Below are 22,540 nucleotides of genomic sequence, written 5' to 3' on the forward strand. Positions count from 1 at the left end.
GTTGATTTAGGTGAGTTCCATGCTTTTCACAGGGAAAGTTTTCTCCCACCCCACCCTGCTACAGATATCATTCCCTGAATTGAAAGTTCATAAACCTTTTAGAAAACTACTGTTTGATTTTTAGGCTTTATTATTGTACATGAAGATGGTTTTATTTGTCATGTTATTGTTCCTAGTGTAATTGCTCTTACAATTAGAAAAGATAATTGATTAAATAATAGCTACAGTTTTGAGTTTATTGTGTTTCAAAATATCAACATTTATATTTTTCCTTAAAATTTTGCAATTAAATTTAAAAAAACCCATAAGCCAGCAGCATGTTTCTATACCAACTCCTGCAGGCTGTCTGTAGGATGTCTGGGCTGAGGATAAGCTTGAAAAGGATACGTATATGCTCCTGGAATATAAATTAATCCCTAACTTCTCCAAGTCAAATTCACTATATCCTTTTTTTATCTTTTCAGAACAAGGGAAGATATCAGTTAAATTGTCACAAATAAGCTCCAAAGTGTTGTGAAAGAGCAACTGATTTCCTAAATTAATCTGTAAGGTATGTTTTCAGATTTCAGAACCCTCTCCTTAACCTCGGTTCCACAAATAGCTTTATGCTGAGATGAAGTGTAGACAAACACACAATAGAACTTTCTTAGCAGAACTGCTGAGAGGTATGTGCTATATCCTCTCATAGCAACCATAGGCCCCAGCTCAGCTTTGGAGGCTGAATGGATCCAATGCCATGGTTTCCATGGTTGCACAGGGTTTCATGTACCCAATAACATTAATATTCCAGTCCTTCATAGAATAACTTGTGCAAAGACAATTTTTTCCTCTTTATTTCCTATCTTAAATTTTTGCTGTCTTAATGACTGAAGTTATAACATGAAAGTTATTCTACTAAAGCTGAAAATGTTGTTGAGATTGTCTTAGCATGAGCTCAAGCCTACAGTACTTATGTAAGCAAAATTTCAGGTGCCTCCTGAGACAACACTGTTGGATTTGGCTGATAAAATAATGATTTTTTTCTCTTTATTAGTTTGTTAGTACCATTTATTTTAACAAGGATTTTGATTGCTCCTAAGAAGTTAAGAATACTGACAATGCCTGACCAGTTTTTGGAATAAAACAGTGTGAGTCTGAGAACTTAGAGGTGGGAACTCAGTTTTGATAATGTGACTCAAATTTTAAGGGAGTGCCCTCTTTTGTGTTTCAATACTGAGTTGGGAGTGATTACTGTCCTTGCATTTTTTGCTACCTAGGGTTTTCCAAAGCTGTTGGAAGGGTTGGATTTGTCACCTAGGGTTTTCATCCCTGCTGGAAGATGTCCACCACCTCATTTTTTATGTCCTTCTGAAAGATCTTAGTTGTTAATTAAGAGCTTTGGTAACTCTTAAGAGAAGATCACTTCAGAACTACACCTCAGCCACGTGTCAAAGAAAACTTCTTGACAAATATTGATCTCCTTGGGTAGCTCCAGCGGACTGGGACTTCCCTACACCTTAAAATCCCAACTGCTTGGGTTGTGTGAATGATTCTTTCCAAGGTGACAATAACTCACAGGTGCTGTTCCAGTTCTGGAACAGGCCATGGCTGAATAAGGGATTGAGTAATGGGGAAAACTTGCTGTGGGCATCATGGAGCTGTTTGATTTACGGGAGAAAGAAATGCTCTGGCAGTTCTTTTTAGATGTTTCAAGGCTCAGGGGGCTATCCAGCCCTCCTCAAGCATGGGGTGTAAGTATCTAAGTACCACAGAATAAAAGATGCAGAGGTCTGAAGAGAGCTCTTCAGAAACAGAACAGAAAGCTCCCAGAAATTGTCCAAATGAGTGCAACTTTGATATTTATAATGGTTAGTTGCTACTGAGGTGTAATCATTGCTGACTTCTGGCCTCTGCTCTTCAACTGAAAGTCTGAGAGAGCAAATAAAGCTCTCTAAACCTTCCAATGATTCATCTGAAGTGTTTATTATCTGGCTTCCAGATGTGTATCAAAGCATGGTTTACAAAGAAGAACTCCATGTGCAAAAAGATTACATTTTTAGCTTGTGTAAACTGTTGTTTCCCCACCAAAAACAACCAAGTTGCTGTGTGATGTCCCCCAGCAAAGGATCTGCTCTCCAACCAATGCTTAGTTATTGTTCTTGGCTGTGTCCAGGAATATTTCAGACTGTGCTGGAGCTGGGCTCTGAATGCCTTCATTCACTGTATAAATGATCAAAGGAGAGGCTTCTTGATCTCGTGTGTAATAAATCCTCTGCTTTCAGGTCTGCTGAACTGGAGACTATCATAGAAATACTTGTTCCTCATATACAGACCAGGAAGCTGGAGTCAAGTGTTCCTCCTGTTGGGCAAATGCCTCTGGAATTCCACGAATTGCTTGGCACATCTGACAGAGCAGGCAGAAGAATCCCAGCCTTCGTTTCCTGTACAGTCTGCCTGCATGGAGCATGGCTCTGGAGACACTGCTCCCTGCTTCAGGTCAAGTAGTGGCTAGGAGAAGGGGCATCTACCTGAATACCTGAAAAAAATTCAACTAGAAGGAAAGATTTGAATACAAACACTGTTGGGATAAGCTTATTTTTGGACTTAAAAGTGTTTGTTGTAGAAGTGTTGCCTAGATTTTTAACAAGGATTTGTCTTAGCTTGCAACTTATCTAGCTTTGGTTTGCATCTTGAAGGTGTGTTTAAACAATAGTGGTAAAACAAAAGAAAAACTGATGTGGAAGAGTTTAATGGATCTTGAAAGAAAATAAAGTTGTGGCTTTCTGGTACCTGGACACCTAATAACTTTCTGTGATCTTGTCATGAATCTTTTCAGTGTCTTGTCAATGCCTCGTCATGACTAAATAATAAAGGAAGGAAATAGTGCTCTATCAAAATCCCTGTCCATTTTTAGCTAAAAATATGCCTGTGATTACCTGTCTGAATTGAATTAATTTTATTTATAAAAAGTAAACAAGGGGTAGCTTGATAATGGGGCTTTTTGTCTGGGACTTGATCAGAAGTAGCCATGGCCACAATTACTCACAGAGTCACTTTTGTGAATTTGAAAACTTTATGGGTTTTTCCCCCTGTGGAGAGTGTATGCATCATTCCCATGCAGAATTCCAGTTGTCCAGATTAAAGAACACAAACTGGACTTTTGAAGTTTTCCAGGGCTTATCATCCATGCCATGCCTTCCTACACTTAGCTGACATAACTAATAAAAAACAAGTGCTAAAATCTGGGAAATCCATGACTGGATTGCTCAATGCATATATGCTAACCTATGTATCACCTTTGTTTGTGCAGTTGTTCAAGAGTCTGCTGGAGAATCCTGCCCTTTCAAATGGGAATTTTGCCAGCTGCATTAACTGGGACAAGATTATTGACTGTCTGAGGCAAAGCTTAGAAGGTAATTGCTGTGTTTAACTGTTAATTCTCTAGCATTATCCCAGTAACTTGTTGATGCATCCAAGGAGTTGCTTGATGTCTATATATACACACACCCACGCATGTGCACCCGCCTGCCTTTGGGAATTCCCTCGCCCTTGCTAATGTGAGTACAGAGATTCACTGGGCTTTCTTATTTTTAAACAGAAAATGTTTGGACTTATGTCCTGCTAAAGGGAGATATTACAAACACAATGTGAAGCTGCCTTTGCATCTATGTTCATCTCAGAAGCTCAGCAGCTCACCCTTGCACACTGATGGCCGTGGCCCAAGATGCTGAAGATGCAGAAACAGCAAAGGGAAAAAGTAACATTGCACATTGCTAACCCCCTGCTGCAGGGGTGGCTCACCCGTTTGGAGGGCTGTGCACAGCCCATGACATCCCTCACTCGGCAGGACCTCTGTGATCTGAGAATTGGTACCTGCCACCCGATGTGTCTCCTGCTGCGAGACAGGTCTATGAAGTAATGGAGCCTGGCTGTCTGCAGTCAGCACTGCTGTACTACATCCAAAGCAAGCTTGCCAGTCAGAAAATGCTGCATTAATCTTTCAGGGAGTGTTTGTTTTGCTTGTTTTGCTAGGCTGAGTTTCAAGCAACTGATAATGTGCTCATGAGCAGTTCTCCTGTTGCAGCCCATTTTTCAAAGGAAGTGTGGAGGCCAAAGCTCCCAAGATTGGGTGAAACATGGGTTGAAGGGTTATATATGGTCTTGCTTCACTGTGCGAGCTCACAGTGCTTTTGTGTGCATGTTAATGCATCTGCAGGTACATTTGGGACACTGGAGTTGTGACTCTTTGAAGTCTGATGAGTGTTTCAAAAATATACCTTGGACTTGGTTCTTCTCTGTTAGTACTAATTCTGCTTGTTGGAGTTATCTCACTGCAAATGAGATGTACTTTTGTTTGCTGAGCAATAGCCAAACCTTCTGACTGCTGAAGGAGAAACTCTAAAGGCTTCTGAGGGTTAGATAAGACAAACATTTTACAGGTCACGGGGTTTTAAGTGTTGAAATGCCTGGAATTTCTGGAGGTAAATGACAGTGTGCCTGGCTTGTTCCCACTTGTCCCTGCTGTGTTACTGCTCTGTCCAGTTGCAGCACTGAGGTTACAGCTCTCACTTAAAGGCCCATCCTTCCAAGTCTTTTTGCATTTAGCTCCTCTAAGCAAAAAGGAATTTAGACACACAAATAAATTTTAGGATATGGAAAATTCAAGTCTGGAGACTCTTGTATGTGCAGAACCTTTTCTGGACTTTTTTTTTGGTGGCTTTTATTTTAAGATACTCCGTGCTCTTTGATGACTTGCAAAATAAAAATCTTGCAACATTTTCACAAGTGAAGAGAATTTTAGCTCCCAGAGTGAGAACAGAAGGATGCACTGTGATCTTGAGGTCTTTTAGCCTGCTTGTATAGTCTGAAAGAATGTGGCTGGGCAGTGATTCTGTGACAAAATGACAATTTTTCTGGTGTTGGGATCAAACAAATCCTGTGGATATTTCACGTACACATGCTTCTCCTACAAACTTTTGCTGAGAATGAATGTTTTACATAAAATCTATTCTGCTAAGAGTACTCCAAAGGTAGTGCTACACAAAACAGTATTTTTTAAAGTGTATTTTTGGTCATTATATATACCCTCTGCTTAAATTTTAATTGGGAATGTATTTCGAGAAGGTTTTGGGTGGAGAAAGAAGGGTAATAATTAAATTCTTTTCTGCCTATCAGTTTTTGGAAATTTTCCTCTCTTTTACTGTTACCCTAATCTTGCACCTTTTCCTGCTCACAATAAGGGGGATTAAAAATGCAGAAATGAAAAACTAAAAAAAAAAGGAAAAAAACCAGAAGTGTGTTTTTAAATACACCAGTTGGAGAACTGTTTGTACACATTTTCATGTTTCTTTCTGATTTTGGATTAAGTTTCTACTCCAAAGTTCCAATTTCCTGGTTAACATATTGTTCTGGAAGGACCCTGGGCTCATGCAGACCTGGCACACGGCAGGCAGGCTGGCTCAGGGGGGAAAGCTGTTGCTTTTCCTTGCCTGCTGCAGACACAACACTGTGAGAATTCCCTTGGTATTGAAAAATAGGAAAGTGTTGTGGTATTACACTCAACATTTATTGGTGTGCTAACAGGATAGTTCCTCCAGGCGCAAATAAACATTATAAAACCTCCCTTCCCCAAATGAATCACTTAAAGTGGATGCAAGAGAGGATTTGACATCTTGGATTTTACTGTGTGGCTCTTTGTGAAGAGCAATGCAAATGCTTTTTTATCAGCCTTCAGTTTTTATATGCACCTGTGTCATAGGGCTGGGCTGGGAGTAGTGCCCTAGGATACACAGGACAAGAGGGAATGGGCTCCAGTTGTGCCAGAGGAGAGTTTAGATTGGGTATTTGCAAAAATTTCTTCACTGAAAGAGTGGTTAAACATTGGAACAGGCTCCCCAGGGAAGTGGTGGGGTCACCATCTAAAAGCAGAAGTGTTCAAAAAACAAGAGACAATTCATAGCAATTCATGGTATGGTTTAGCTGACAAGGTGGTACTTGGCTGATGGTTGGACTTGATGACCTTGGAGTCTTTTCCAGCCTTGATGATTCTGTGATTCTTTGATCCTTTACAGATTTCTGCCCATGATTACTTGAGTGCTGTCCAGCTCCTGGTGAAGGAAGGTCCTCAGATGGATCATAGTGTGAGGTGCTGTGTCAGATCTGAGTTCAGCTATGGGATGCAATGCAACACCTACAGAATATAAGCACACTTTTTCTTGTTAAACCTACCCCCATAATCTGCCTGGGCAAAGTTAGACTTTTTTGCATGTGTCTCAGAAAAATTAATAAAAATTCTTCTGAAAGAAACATAAGATTTTCACATCTTTTGAAATTTCTGCAGTGAGAGTCTGCAGAGTTCAGGCTTGTTACTAAGAACAGCCCAATGTATATTTGAGGGTGAAAAAATAATCATGTCACTTCTTTGGAACGTGATCTAAAGTTCACTGAAGTGAATGAAAAGGCTCCTGTTGGTTTTAAGTGGATCCAGCCTTTACACAGGGAACAGAAGACGTGTGTCTCATCTACTTAAATTTGAAAATGTTATTGGTAATTTGTGTTGATAGAAAGAGCACATGGTAACTTTCTTTCTGCATTTATATAACAGGAGGCAAAAGCTTCGAGTTTGAAAACATTGAGGATGCAGTTGCCTATTTCCAGCACGATGAGAGAGACACAGCCAAGGACTGGGCTGCTTTAAGAGTATTTGATGGAAGGCAAAGCATTAGGCACTGGCTTCCCTCAGGCAATGGTGTCCCATTGCCATCCCACCAACAGATGACAACCTGGTGAGCAATGTCACCCTCAAGCTGCTAAAGGGAGGATGGCTCTTCCTGAAATACCTATATTGATGTTTTATTTGTGGGTTTAATTAAGTGATTATTATATTCTCACTGAAGCAACCGAGCCAAGGAGTGCTGGAGGTTATCAAGGAATCCACTATAGATGGGCCAAGTAGGTGCTGCAACCTGGGGAGCTCCCCTGGTACTGCTCTGTGACGGAGTGAGTAGTGCTGGGCTTGGCAGTGCTGGGCTCATGGTTGGACTTGATCTTAAACACCTTTTCCAGCTGCAGTGATTCTGTGATTCATTGACAAATGTTTGGGAGTGCAGGACTGAGCTGTCCACATGGCTGAAAATGCATAACTGCTCTTGGTCCCCAGGTGTGATGGATGGGGTTATCTGTGGCTTGAATTAATACAGGAGTAAAAGGAGAAAAGAAAAACAGCAGAAGAGTGCCTAAAAGGATCTGTGATGGACCTTGTATTTTTAAGATATCCCTGTGTCAATATGCTTGCAAAGCAATCTTTTCTACAGCCTTGTCTACCATCACCATTTTGAAGAGGTCTTTTCATGACTCACTTAAATTCATTTTATCTGATAGTCAAGAGCTGCCTAATCTTTGATGCTCATGTAAGTATGGCTTTTTCTTTTTTAATGACATAGCATTCAAAATATTTGAAAGCCATGCAGAGAAATATTGCATAATAGGAAATTGTGCAGGAATGAGAAGGTTGAATCTGTTCGTCTGTAATAGCACAATGCTTCTGTTTTACACAAATGATTTGATTAAAATCAAGACTTGCTCTGGATTTCCACCAGTATTAAAACAGGTGAAAGCAAAAGCAAAAAGACCAATTGAAATTTTATTTTTCTTCTTTTCTTTTCTTTAAGTATGCTGTTTCAATTCATTCCTTGCAACACTTTAGCAAATATAGAAAATTAATAGAAATGTCAAGACACTGGAAAAAAAAACAATGCTTGAAAGAGAATTTTTATGAACTGATGAGCTGAGAGCTGAGCTGGTACCAGTAGAGTAGGATCAGTCTGGATTTCCACATTTTTCAGCCATCTTTTAGACTGTTCCCTTGTGTTACATGAGCCAGAGGGAGCCTGGAACTACACACAACTTGTTGTCAAAGAAACTTGCACCATCACAAGGCGTCAGCTCTGCTCTCCAGAGACCAAATCTCCAGACAATCAACTCGTGTGCGCTGTTAATGCTTTGTTTCTCTCACTTCTCCCGTGTATACGAAACTGTCAAGCTGAATTACACTTTATAAGGTGATAGGGAAAAGATCTAACATTTCTTTTTCCCTTTTACAAATTTTTACAGTGTGTAGAAGATAATTTTTGCAGCCTAAAAGCCAACCAAACAAAACAAGTCCTGCTGTTTCAGACCTGACATCTTTCAGGTAAACAAGAAAAGCTTTTGACATAATTTGCAAGTATTATTACTATCATTTTTTTAAAGCTCTGCTTTCATAAAAAGGTGCTGGGAGAGGCATGAGAACAAATCATGCTTATTGGAATCTAAATTTTTAAGTTAAAATACAACAAATAAGCACAAAAGTAGAAAAAAGGCAGAAGCCTAGCATCACCATCTCAATCCTATTTCTGAGTGTTGCGGAGTGCAGCCTCACTGCAGAAAACAACATTCCACATACAGAGGTTGGAGAATTCATCCATGATTCTTGCAAAAATGGACCAAAATTAGCGATTTTCTTAGTGTTTCACTGAAATCTGTCCAGTGAGGACTCCAGTGCTTTCCAGTAACATGAGTCACTTTCTTTTTTGATAATGGACGAGCCTCGTATTTCAAAGACCTGCACGAGCTCCTGGGTTCCCCATGACAAACAGCAGGAGCTGTGCTCACTCCTGAATCTCTGTAGAGTAAGAGCTTGGCAGTTTCTGTGCCAAACCAGTCAAACCTCATCTCTGATTTCACACAATAAAAAATGAAAATGGTGAGCAGTACCCACTGCTGGTGTTTCTGTTCCCTGCCAGCACTTTGACACATCTGGCAGGAAAGTTCACTCAATTAAGTGTTTTCTACCTTTCTATCTTTTAATGGCATGGCTTGAAAAATCCAGATTTGGCAATTCCTTTGCTGAATAATAAGCCCTGGAGATTCTTCCACACATTTATTGCCTTACTTCTTCCTATAGTTTTGGAACGCATTTGTATTGTACCATTGAGTAAGCAAGCCCCCACTAAAGTCAGAACATAAAGCTTATTCAAGGTGCCTACATTCCTTGAAAGGAGCCAGGCAAGTATTTTCTCCACAAATGCAAATTATGCATCAATATAATTCCATTTGTTGAGTGTTCTAGCAAATACTAAAATACCAGGTAGGTTAAGGGGATCAGCAAAATTCTGGCCAGTATTAAATGAATATTTGTGGAGGGTGAATTTTGAGTGTGCTGTGTAAAGCTTATAATGCTCAAGGCTATATTCTTCAGCTAAATGGTTAAACTCTGCCCTGAGACCAATTTGCCCAGAACAGTGGGAAAGCAGAAAAGAAGCGAGAGTTACTTGCAGTGAAGAAAATACAACCAAAGGAAAGGATTATTTGAGAAATTAAAACAAGCAGTTGAAGTCTTGGAGTCGTTCAAGAGGCTTCATTGTTTCCAACAGCAAATTGTTTAGGAAGAGAACTAAAACAACCTATTCTTTTGTTTTCCAAGTACCTTTAGTAGCTTGTAAGATTTGTGTCAGACTCCAAGTAGAAAATTATCACCAATTATATTCCAAAGAATAGCAATAAAAGCTTGGTGAGAGGAAAGCAATTCTGAAGCTTCTTCAGTCAGCTCAGTAGTTTTAATTTCTATGTTTTTTTCTGAAGGATATTTTTAAAACTCTGAGCCCATTTTCTCTTCTGTAGAAATACTGCGTTGTCTTATTCTTGTTTTTCTCAAAATCACATTTAGCAGTGTGCCTCTAGCTATTAACCCTGTCGATTTCTTTCAGATAGGAGAAAGATTGATTTTGATTTCAGAAATCCACGAGCCTCAAAAACCACCACAGTGGGGTAATACCCCACTTATCCCCTGTTTCTGATGGCACAGAGGAAAGCATCTCTGTCCTCTCTTGCTGAGAAGGCACAGCAGCTTCACTTCTAACTCAACAGTCTTAGGTAGAGAGGTACCCTTGTTTTTCTTGTAAGTTTTGTCCATCTCTCACACCAAGTGACAGGATTACTCCTATTCCAACAGCATAGGCACACCTGCTGAGCACCAGAGAACCCCTTCCAGGACCAAACTGTGGGAAGGTGCACTGGTGAAATGGTCCCCCCTGGATGCAGCAAAGGAAAACCCTGCTTCATCCTCCCATGAGGATCTGAAAGTTTTTATAGTTAATAAACCTCCTCTCTCCAGTTTCATTGATCTGCATGGACTTGCCAAGGTGGAAGGAGTTTTGTTTGCAGGCTTTTAAAAATAAGTTAGTTTGAGTTCTTCCTGTAAAATTCTCCATAGTTGGTTACTACCCAGAATTTCAAAAATGGACCCTCTGCTGTGGGATTTGGGTGGAAGTGAAGCTTATATCTTATCCATAACTGTGTAATGGTGTCTGAAAATTCATATTTTCTTTTAATGGTTTAAAAAGGAGAGTTGTGGTTTTGTGAGGACAAATCCTAACAGGGCAGAGGACGAGGACGGAAGTGGAGGGAGTTCAGGGAAGACTGTGTCATAAGCTTTGCCTTCTGTTACCTGCAGGCACATTTAAACCAGCTGCTGCTGTATTAAAGAGGGAGTTTCTTTAACATCTAAGATATATGCACAAAAATATGATATATTTATTCTGACAATTTAACTGAGTATTTAGAAATAGCAACCTCTGCTTTAGATCCTTCTCAAAGGTAGGAATGGCCAAAACATTCCTCCTGTCATTTCAGCAGGTGACAGCCCAGTGCTAAGGGTCCAGCACAGCCATTCCTCCTTAGACAAGTGAGCAATTCCCAAGGTTTGACATCCCTCCCCACCAGAAGCTTTGGCCATGGGACACACCCTTTGGTCTGTGCTGTCTCCACACCCTGATGTGGATGCCAGTCATGAAGTCACTTCTCTTGCCCACCTCCACCTGGCAGAATAAAACTGAGAGACCAGGTCCCCATGAGAGGTGTTAACAAAACATCAGTGAAACCAGCGGGACTGGCAGTGCTAAATCCAGAGCCCAGAGCAATACTTCAAGTGAGAGAAGCCAACATGATCAATTGAGATAGTGGGCAATGCTGGACCTCAGCTCTTCCCTCCCTCCCCTCCCCTCATATTTATAGGTTTCTAATTTCCGCTGGATAATGAATATCACTTTTCATTATAATTATGTTAAAAGGTACCAGCGTGATGATTCAGAAACCCTTGAAGATATAGTCATATTTTCAGCAACAGATGGATTTAACACTGCAGATGGAGTGTTAAGAGTGCAGGTAATAACAAACTCAGCAATGTACTGTACTAAAATATAATTGGAAAGTATTAATCATATATTGGTTACTTCAGCTTCACTAAGTAGATGTTTAATTTTCATCAATCTTTTTACCAGCTTCCCGGAAAGATTTCTGTGCAGACAGAGTGTGGCTTTAGGTGAAGCGATTGCCCAAATTATTAATGACTGAAGCCTTGATCTTGCAGGCATGTGCCCATGGCTTACCCAGGCATGCAGAATAAAAATCATTTGTGTTAAATAAGGCTGTCAGAGGGGCCCCCATTCATATGGCCCAAGCTTCAGCTGGTGACCAGTCAGTGGTAAAGCCCAGACCCTTCCCTTCATGGGGGCTGCTGGAAATCTGCCAACAGGAATGGTTGCCTGCAGGATTTGGGGCAGAACACAGCAATTCGAAAAGCTCCACTTATAGAAGTGAACCATCAGTCTAAGTCTAACTCTATTGAGAGTTAGAATGAAGGCAAAATGGAGGGGGGGGGGATGCCATTCCTCATTATTTTCTTTAAGTACAGACTTTTTGGAATTATCTGCATGCAGAGAAATGTCTGCTGTTATTCCCATAAACCCTGTCAGCTTGCTGAGATTTTTTAAATGCACTTCTTCAGAGAGGTTGTATTTGAAGTCTAGATTATTCAGGGGAGTTTTTGCTCTGAGCAGACCATGCAGGACCAGAGTAATCAGTGATGCTTGGTTGCATGCCATGACTCTGATTCTTTAATTAATGCTATTTATAACCAGGATATCATTTGTAGGATTGCAAAGCGGTCCCTGCTCCAGTGTGCCACCTGGGAACTCAGGGAATGGGGAGTGTGGTAGGGCACAATTCCAGCTCTTGAAAAAATCTATCTTAGACCAGGAATATAAAACAGGGTTTTGGTGACAACAGAAACATTATTCTTTCGTGTATGTTTTTTTGTGGATGGTTTATGTTCACATTCTTTTCTGTGGGTTCAGGCATTTGGTAAGGCTGTAACTCCACTGATTTCCTTAAGAGGTTTTCTTTCCCTGGTGGGAGTGCACAGCCATGGTGTTCCATGATGACCATGGACTGACCAGATGGACTGTTGTAAACAACAACATAAGCATTCAACACCTAAGTTTTAAGTTCCACAAAATACTTTGCTCAAATGTTGCAGTCTTTTGCTGAACTATTTAGTTTTTTAGCTATCCATGAATGCTTAAAATGTAATGAAAAACTGGAATTCTCTCTGGAAAATTGACTCTCACTTGACAATACAGTATCTTCATCTTGGCTGATAAGAAAAAAAAAGATCGGGTAATAAAATTCAACATGACTGAAAATAAAATTGAGCATGACTAGAAACCACAGGTGAGCGTGTTTAATGATGTGAAATGAGTGTGCTGTCTACTTCCTGACAGGCTTTTGTACTCCACAGAGATACAAACAGGTACTGATCGATTGACCATGGTAATCAAATAAAGCTGTGAGTATAAATGGCTCTAAATATGGTGTCTCCAGTCGAGATGAGTGGTTTGTAACTCAGGTCCCACACTGCTCTTCTGGGGAGGAGGCAGCTTGTTGCTAGACTGTAAAGATAGCAACAAGCCCTGTTTAATTTTCACTTATACCTTGAAATAAACCTTCCCTTCCCTTCCCTTCCCTTCCCTTCCCTTCCCTTCCCTTCCCTTCCCTTCCCTTCCCTTCCCTTCCCTTCCCTTCCCTTCCCTTCCCTTCCCTTCCCTTCCCTTCCCTTCCCTATTCCATGGGTGAGCAGAGAGCCCAGAGCTGCAGCAGGGTGTGCAGGCAGGGATGGTGTGTGCAGGCAGGGATGGGTGAGTGCAGGCAGGGATGGGTGTGTGCAGGCAGGGATGGGTGAGTGCAGGCAGGGATGGGTGTGTGCAGGCAGGGATGGGTGTGTGCAGGCAGGGATGGTGAGTGCAAGCAGGGCTGGGTGAGTGCAGGCAGGGATGGGTGTGTGCAGGCAGGGATGGGGTGTGTGCAGGCAGGGATGGGTGTGTGCAGGCAGGGATGGGATGTGCAGGCAGGGATGGGGTGTGCAGGCAGGGATGGGGTGAGCGCAGGCAGGGATGGTGTGTGCAGGCAGGGATTGTGTGTGCAGGCAGGGATGGGTGTGTGCAGGCAGGGATGGTGAGTGCAGGCAGGGATGGGTGAGTGCAGGCAGGGATGGTGTGTGCAGGCAGGGATGGTGTGTGCAGGCAGGGATGGTGTGTGCAGGCAGGGATGGTGAGTGTAGGCAGGGATTGTGAGTGCAGGCAGGGATGGGGTGTGCATGCAGGGATGGTGTGTGCAGGCAGGGATGGTGTGTGCAGGCAGGGATGGGATGTGCATGCAGGGATGGGTGTGTGCATGCAGGGATGGGGTGTGTGCAGGCAGGGATGGTGTGTACAGGCAGGGATGGGTGTGTGCAGGCAGGGATGGGTGTGTGCAGGCAGGGATTGTGTGTGCAGGCAGGGATGGGTGAGTGCAGGCAGGGATGGGGTGTGTGCATGCAGGGATGGGTGTGTGCATGCAGGGATGGGATGTGCATGCAGGGATGGGGTGAGCGCAGGCAGGGATGGGTGAGTGCATGCAGGGATGGGTGTGTGCAGGCAGGGATTGTGTGTGCAGGCAGGGATGGGGTGAGCGCAGGCAGGGATGGGTGTGTGCAGGCAGGGATGGGATGTGCATGCAGGGATGGGTGTGTGCATGCAGGGATGGTGTGTGCAGGCAGGGATGGTGAGTGCAGGCAGGGATTGTGTGTGCAGGCAGGGATGGGGTGTGCATGCAGGGATGGGATGTGCATGCAGGGATGGGGTGAGCGCAGGCAGGGATGGGGAGTGCAGGGGGATCAGCCACGATCGCCCTGAGCTCCGTGCAGTGGAAGCTGAAGGTGTCGCACGGAGCTGACGAATGCGAGAGGTGACACAAAGGACATGAGTCCTGATGCCTTCGTTTTCCAATTTGGAGATATTTCTCCATGTGCAAACTGGTAGGATGGACTTTTACTGGCAATGTTTGAATTCTCCTTCTCTGCTTTTTTTTTTTTTTCCTTCCTTGCTTATGAGAAGTAGTTGAATCAAAAATTACTTAAATTTTCAGGTGTCTCAGTTTTGATTTAAATAGTGTCTTTTAAAACTTGTTCTGCATTTGTAGCATAGAGTTGTGTTGCTTGGGAAAGGTTCAGTCTCAGTTTTCACCAGCAGGACAGCACATTTGGTACCCGTTTGTGAGAAACAGGTGGGTAAGCAACTGCATTTACACATAATAATAGAACTTCAAACATATTAAGAAGCTCTCCAGGTCTGTAGAAAAGATACGGGAGAGAAAATATTCCCTTTAATAAATCATCTCATATTTTGCTCCAAAATACTCAAACCCCAGTTAAACCCAAGAGCATTGAGTAAAGGGTTGCAATTTAAATCACTGGTACCTGTGAAAGATGGAGAGCCTCTGTTCCTTTCCCATTGTCATCAGGACTTCTATATGTCCCTGTCTGCCCTGCATCATCTCAGGATTTGCTGCTTGGTCTTTCCAGTTAAAGTGATGATGTTTTTAATTTGTGATTCATTACAGAGTGCTTTGGATGAAAATTGTAATTCAAGGAAAATCACAAACACATGTTTTATGAAGGCATTTTATTTGCTAGCTCAAACTGTGTGAAGTTTCCTAGATGTATCAGAAAATAAAGGTAAATATCTTGTTTTTCAAAACTTGATAAATTATTAAGAAAGGAAAAATGTCCTGAGTTAATCAATCTGATGTTTTTTCCACCATTTCTCCCTGGAGGATTTAGATGTAGTGGATCGTGCTTTAGTGCTGGTCTGCTCTCATCATTTGCAAGAGAGAAAATAAACATTCCTGTGTCTCAACTCCTCATCAGTGTCTGAACTTGAATGAATCAGCTATTGAGCTGAAGGAAATGAAATATAAATTTACATGAAGAAAATGTTCTCCCTGCAGCTGCAGAAGCAGCTATGGTTGTCAAAAGCTGATTTTTATCCCTTCAAAGACCAGTATTTTGGGTCACATCATCCTATTAAATAACTGATCTTTCTATAAAAGTTTAGCCTAAAGTTACTGCTTTAATACTATTTTTAAAAATTTATTAAAGTAAGTTCAATGAAATATTGTCTTAATTTCAGTTATGACTTTTGGCACCCATTTAGAACGGAAAATCAGAATACAAGCTGCCTTTTTAAATGTTAATCCTGTTTCTTCCTTGATCATTACTACAAACACAGCATTGAGTAGTCTCACTGTAATTTAAAAACATAATAAGTATTCTTTTAGTCTGAGATTTTTAACTCATGAGTTTGTATTGCAGAAGTGCTCCTGTCTGGGAGTCAGGTGGTTGCATTTTCTCACCTTGGTTTTGCTGGGCTTGCACACACAACTGTGCAATGACATAAGGCCACCACTTATGGCACAAATGTTCTAAATAAATACTAAATAGTCTGTTTTGGGAGGGATTTCAAACCATTTACATTTCTGGTGCTACACTCTAGAGCCTTCTGCTGCACTGAATTACCTAGAATAAGTTCTTCTTTCAACTCAGGTGGCCCAATTGTTGTTCTTAAGTGGTCCCACTATTTAAATATTATATTTTTCTGGGAAATTCTTTGCTCTGCAACTTTCCTGGCTTTACTTCACAATAAAACACACAGGAGAACATGACACAGTTTCTCCCTGCTCTTCTCATGCATGCTTGGAGAAATGCAAGATCATTAAAAGAGAATCATCTTGTAAAATGCATTCATTATACAAGGGAGGAAAAAAAGGAACACCTTGTTTGTTGGCATTCTGGAGACGTCTTTGGAGATGTATTAGGAGATGTCTCCATGCACAGACCTTTGATCATTCAGTTCTCTATCACAGCAACTACTCAGCTGTAGCACAGATACCAAATTTATTATCAAACTTAGATCATTGCTCAAGTCACTGGCATAGACAAGAGCTCTACTTCAACATATCAATCTTTTTTCAAGTTCAACTTCTGCTTCTCTCCTTCTCCACCAACCCCCCCCCCCCACCTCCAGTGGTGTCATCTTCTGAGACAAGAAAACATTTTCCTTGCTGGTTTGCTCTTTCTCCCAGAAGAAGTTGCTCATCTTGTAGGCAGAGTGGACTTTTTAATCACTGCCAGTGTTGTATTTCCTTCTGAATACTCCTCCTATTGCCAGGTCTTCTATAATTGGATTGCCTTCTAATTGCTGTTGAATAACATAAATCTACCTTGAGATCTGCTGCAGTGAGCATTTCTGGAAGCTGGGTCTTTCCCCTTTGGATCCTCTAAAATCTATCCCATGAGATCCCTTTTCTTTTTTAGAGCAAGTTTTATTAATTTTCTTTGGAGGTGGAGTTGATTTGGGACATGACAAAAAGTCACTTTGGTACAGCACTGAGACCTGTTGAGTTTATAGGATTGAATCCTACATGCAAACACCTTTCCTTACATAACTGGTATTTCTTATTTTACTACAGTACATTTTTACAGCTGAACTCTGAAGCTGATCCCTCTCTAATACTTGGTGGCCCTCTCTAACTAAACAAAAGATTTTTATGATTTTTAAAGGATTTGTATACTGTCAGATGAACAGATGTAACACGCACCTGTAGTCTATCTCCACTGGGAACCATTTTTACTGCTACTGTTTAGAGCTGTTCAGAAAATTTTTTAACCAACTTTGTGATAAGAGAATAGACTTTAATGTAAAAAAGCTTTAGTGAAAAGCATCTGCTTTGTATGTCTAGTTTGGTGTTTTTTTTTTTTTTTTTTTTGCTAGAACTAAAAATTGATGTATGTCTTTTGACTTGAGAATTTCTGTTCAAAATACCAACATACCGTGGAAAAGGGAGATGGAGAAGATTTATCTGAGGACTTGTCAAAATTCTGTCCAGACATGGTGATGACAACTTCTGTGTTTTAGCTACTTATCATAATTTGTTGATGTTTTAGATACTCTTGTTTGATATTTGTGTTCATATGGCTGAAGTAAATGGCTTATTTGGAATTTATTCCTGATTTTGCCATAGACTCATCTTCCAAGATATTGGCCAGGTTTTTTCTGCTTTATTTTAGGAGCTGTTGGATGAGGAATGGATTAAGCAAGGCAACCTGGAGACCCTTTAGCCTTAACTCTGAGTATCTTAGTGCTCATATCTCCAATCAATCATGAATTTCCATTTAGTATTAATTAAGTCCTACCTGTTGCAGAGTACTGGGCAGACATGTGGACATAGAGTCACAGAACAGTTTGGGTTTAAAGGTCATCTAACACCCCTGCAATGAGCAGGGACACCTTCCACTAGCCCAGGTGGCCCAGAGCCCCATCTAACCTGGCCTTGAACATTTCCAGAGCTGGGGCAGCTTCTCTGGGCACCCTGTGCCAGGGTCTCACCACCCTCATTGTAAAAAAACATGCAAGAATATCCAGAAAGACAAAATCAAACCAAACCAAGAACAGAGATGAAATAACAGTATCATCAGAAGAATTGAGGGTCTATCCTCAGAGATGATCAGGAGTTTGGCTGGTTGAGCTCAGCAAAACAAAGCTGAGATGGAGATAAGTTACCCCTGAGTATCTTGAGGGAATAAACATAGGGGCTAAATAAAACCTAAATTATCTACACTAATAGGGAATACTGGCAAAAACCCCAAACAGATTGAAACCACCATGAGAAAATTCAGGCCAGCAATTAAAGGATGGTTTCCATCCAGTAAAGTATTCTGAGCAGCTCTGAGCTCTGGGTGCTCCCTTTCCTTCGCTGGGATTATCCCTCCCACAGGAATGAACCCCCCAGAAGGCATTAGTTTCTGTTTCCAGCTCTCAAATCAGTTTGTGTGTTCACCTGAGGATGATTTCTGGGCTGGTGCTCTCTGCTCCTCCCTCAGGCACGTCCTGTGCAGACACCTCTACACTGTCTCTGACAAAGGGATGAGTGCAGTGGCTGATTTCTCTTTTTAGGAAGGTCTTCATTCACCTCTAACACTTCCTACTGCTCTCCCAATTTGTAACTTGAATGCTGCATCCCTGCCTGTTGATAACCAATAGATCAAGATTCCTGAGGGCACCTTGTGTAACAAGATTTCACCTTCAAATTTAACCTAAATTACTACCTGCATGTTTTTTAACCTTGAGTTTAAGCCTGAATTGTTTCAGACCAGACTGCAGTGACAGGATTTACCCTGGGTAGAACCAAATCGTGCTGTTGGTCCTGTTGTAAGATCCATCATTTAGCAGGCAGAGACTGTCACACTGTCACAAGCTGGGTTGCATGGGAGCCAGCAGCAACCCTCAGCTCCTCTGGAGATGAGTCATGCTATTTTCAAACTATCTGGTTAATCAGTAAACTGAGATCTCTGCTTTACAGACAATAATGTAATATTTGCTTTGCCTTTGTGCACTACTTTACATTTTGGATCCCTTGCCATTAGGATTCGAAGCATATAGACTGCATCTAATCCAATTTATCCTGTTCATCTTGGCAGTGCTCGCAATGCTGACAGCTTAAAGAAAACACTTAATTTGACTAAGTGTTTTCAGTTTGCTTCTCAAAATATTTGAAATCATTAAAGCCAGAGTACCCCTGCACTGCAAAATACACAGTCCTGACCTACTTCAGCAAGTTAATTACAATTTGTGTGATCCCACGGCCTCTGATTATGCTGCAGGCTGAAGTAGTTTACCTGGTTAAGAAAGGGCTTGATGTTAGAGAATAATTCTCCTGTCTTGATGCTTTTTAATCTGACTTTTAAAGAGGCTCTTGGAGAAAAATGAGGCATACTGGGGACTTGGTGTGACATGTTGTGTCTCCTGCCTCGCTGGGCAGGGCGCAGGGGGCCGAGTGCTGAGCTCCTCATGCAGATGCTCTCCTGCTGCAAGGCTGCTCAGTCCGTGTATTCAGAGCTATTTGTATTCATTGCTACCTGCCAGAGGTGAGGCACAGCACAGGGATGTAGGGCAGCCCTGGAAGTGCTCTGGTGAGCACAGGTGATTATGAATGGTGGCTCAGTAGCACTGGAGCGTGCCAGAGCTGATGGGGTCACGGGCTGCAGCCCCTTCCTCTGCTGGTGTGCTCATAACTGAGGACTTGTCACAAACCCCTCTGTGAAGGCATCTCACCCTTCCCCTGCTGCAACCCAACGGGAAGAAATATCATCCAGGCTTGCTGTCAGTGCCAAACACAGATCCCAGACACCAAGCACGATGGAATAGAAGGGAGAGGATGTACAGGAGAATAGAAATGGACCAAAAGGATTTATCAGCGCAAGCACTAAGTGTTGCAGTGGTGTGAGTCAGGTGAGGTTGCAAATGTCAGCACAGATAATGTTGAGGCAGTGTAAGCATCAGTACAGGCTAATGAGCAGAAAATACATACACCTTGGTCAGCTCATTCACTGTGTCTCTTCTGCCAGTGCAGGTCCAAGCAGCTCCCTTAGCTGCTGTGTTTGAGGTTTTGGGAGATGTCAATAAACTCCCAATGGTCTGTATGTCATGATCTGTTTTGTCATTTGGATTTGGGCTTACTGTAGTTAATGATTCAAAAATTATGAAATAGTTAACTAATCCCAATTTCTTAAAAAGATAACATTTAGAAAATCCTGTTATGAATGACAGATTTTATTGCTGGAGAGGACCAGGTGATTCAATATGGTGGTTTGGTAGCACTGGAGCACCTGTCTGCAATTATGAGACAGGTGAAATTGCCAGTCTTTGCAGGGCAGGTGATACAATCACACTGCCACAACACAGAGATACCTTGATTTGGCACATCAACATGCTACCATTTCCCTCTGTGATACGTTTTGTTTCCTTTTAAATTATTTGCTCAAGGCTTCCCTTTCAGAGATGAGTGCTGGCAAGTTGCAATACCACAGAGAAGGGAAGGTCCAGAGCTGCAGTAGGAATAAGGAACTTTGAAAAATGCAACTGGTGCGGAAGAGCGAACAAGGTCACTGGTGACAAGGCTCTGCTCCATCTGTGCCAGCACGCTCCTGAGCAGAAGCATTCCAGCAACGTGGCATTTCGTCACGTTACTCCTTCCCTTTCCCGTTTCAATAGCTGGTTATTTCCCTGCCTTTGGTGAGGAGACAAAGCCCCTCTCTGTGCCGCCACACAATGCAGCATCTCGTGTAACAGAGAAATGAAATGCAAATTTCTCTGATAAGGCAGGAACGGGGCTTGTCTGCGGGAGCAGGAAACACTGTCTGGCTGCAGAAGCAGAAGAAGGTGGTATTGACCACTGCTTCTGCCATTCCGTCTCAAAAACTGGAAGAAACTACAACTTGGGTTGTCCTCTGATAACATCAACGTTAAACCTTCCATGACCCCATTTAATCTTTCATGGAAAAGGGACAAAAGTTACTCTCCTCTTTTGTGAAATTCAGCAAAGCATTTTAACCTGGACTTTTTTTTAAGGTACACAAGAAGTTGCCCAGCTGTCTGTACAGAACAATATACATGCTAAGGCATTATTTACACAGGGTCTGAGTAATTTTTAAAGGACTTGGACAAATTTAACAGCAAATATAAAAATTACTGATTAAGAAACTATTTTAAACATCCTTTCTTTTAAAATTCATTTTTCAAGGAAGTAGAAATTTTTGCATTAAATGTTAGTTTTTTGGGAGGTTTTTTTGTAGACGTGTAGTAAGGAGTAAATGACTAGTTAAAAAATAGTAAAGTAAAAGAAAACTAATGCTGGAGCAAAGACAAAACCTTTGAAATATCACTCAGAAATTCATTTGTTCAGTATCAGCACCCTGATTAGAGCAATACTAATGTGCATTGTGCATATGAAGAGCTATTCTGAGTCTAAATTGGTGACACAGGCAGGGGACAGTTTAACCTCTGGCATTAGCTAGAACTGGGCAGTGACAGGAGCCAGTGCAGCAGTGCTAATTAATGCACCCTGAGGGGACACAACGAGGCATTGGCCCTGTACACCTGAGACATACTTCTGTCAGCACTGAGGTGCCAATTACTGTTCTCTCATAAAAATAACCCATGTTAAAAAAATAACAAAAAGGCAGAAGTCCAAGTAATATAGATAAAACAAGATTTAGCCATAAAATTATCAAGTGGATTCAGTAATGCACCTCCCCAGTTTGTTAATACAAGGCAGGATGAGCTCTGCTGTAGCTGCTGTTGTGGAAATGCAGAAGTTTTATTGCTGGGCTGGGCAGCAGCATCTTTGCTAAGTTCATTTACCCCAGCTGCTCTGAGACCTGAAAGCTCTCACATCCTTCACCTTGGAGCAAACTCCACTGGAGAGCAAGGATGAACCTCTCAGGGCCACCACTGCAGCAAGTATGGAGGTGTCTGGGAAAGGATCTACACTGATGGTGGACACAAAATAAACCTCTTTTGGACTGGACAAGAATCCAGAAATTCCTATTTTACTTCCAGCTAAACACTAGCAGTGCATTGTCCTTTGTAGGTGCTCAGTTTCAGGTAATTTAATAATACAAACCCCCAAACACTCAGCAGTCCTCCAGCTGAAAACCACTGCACAGAAAACCAAGATGCTATGGGAGTATGGGTAAGCTCTTGGGTTTGTCAGATGGCACATTCTTGATAACTGTGGCACAGAAGAGGTTTGTCCACACTAGAGGCATATTAATGTGGGTTTGTCTCAGCAGGTGCTTTTGGGGCGAATGAGGAACATTACCCACGTATCCAGTTGAAATATCTCCGTGTTTTTGAAGAAGACCTCAAGGATCTTAACTTCACATTAAAGGCAAACCCTGAGTACAGCTTGCTAGAAAATGCTCTTCCCCCAGCTGGCTAAAGAAGATCAGTGCTGAAATTGATAGGTATATACCCCACAGTATTGCTACTATTCCTCTAAAAAATATTTTATTAGAGCTTAATATGGTAATAGTGCCTGGTTGTATGGGGCACTACTTTACAGCTGGCTGGATGGTAGAAGAGAGGAACCATTTGGCAAATCAGGCCGACCAAATAGCATTCATTTGGTTAATCACCAGCTATTAAAATAGCATCAAATCATAGCAACCTATTTGCTTATAATTCAGTGCACAATTTTCTGCACAGTATATTCATAACTGCTGTACCCAAGCTAATTTTAAATGAGCCAACAAAGCCATTTTCCACCAATCTCCTGGGAAATGTATCTGTGGACTGATGGATCTTTCTGCTTCTGGGGCTAAGCCCCCACAAAATCTGAGCTGATGACACTGGTGGTTTAACTTTGAAACAAACTGATTTCAGATTTAGTCTATTTTTTAAAGCTTGGTGAGGTTTAAAACTCTTGCATTACTCCAAGATTCATCTAACTTCTAGTGCCTAGAAGGTTATACACATACATTACGTTCTCTCCAAACATGTGTATGTTCAGGCATCATTGCAGATCACTT

The 22,540-nt window shown here is 41.7% G+C and overlaps 1 long non-coding RNA gene across 1 annotated transcript; it reads left to right on the forward strand.

Moving 5' to 3' along the window:
- Positions 1 to 463: 463 nt before the first annotated feature.
- Positions 464 to 3,392, forward strand: LOC136559818 (uncharacterized). The gene is made up of 3 exons (XR_010784052.1): positions 464 to 550; positions 2,262 to 2,475; positions 3,290 to 3,392. It is a non-coding gene; the product is annotated as an uncharacterized lncRNA (long non-coding RNA).
- The last annotated feature ends 19,148 nt before the right edge of the window (positions 3,393 to 22,540 follow it).

This window comes from Molothrus aeneus, chromosome 9 (genome assembly GCF_037042795.1).
Source record: "Molothrus aeneus isolate 106 chromosome 9, BPBGC_Maene_1.0, whole genome shotgun sequence".
Classification (NCBI taxonomy): Eukaryota; Metazoa; Chordata; class Aves; order Passeriformes; family Icteridae; genus Molothrus; species Molothrus aeneus.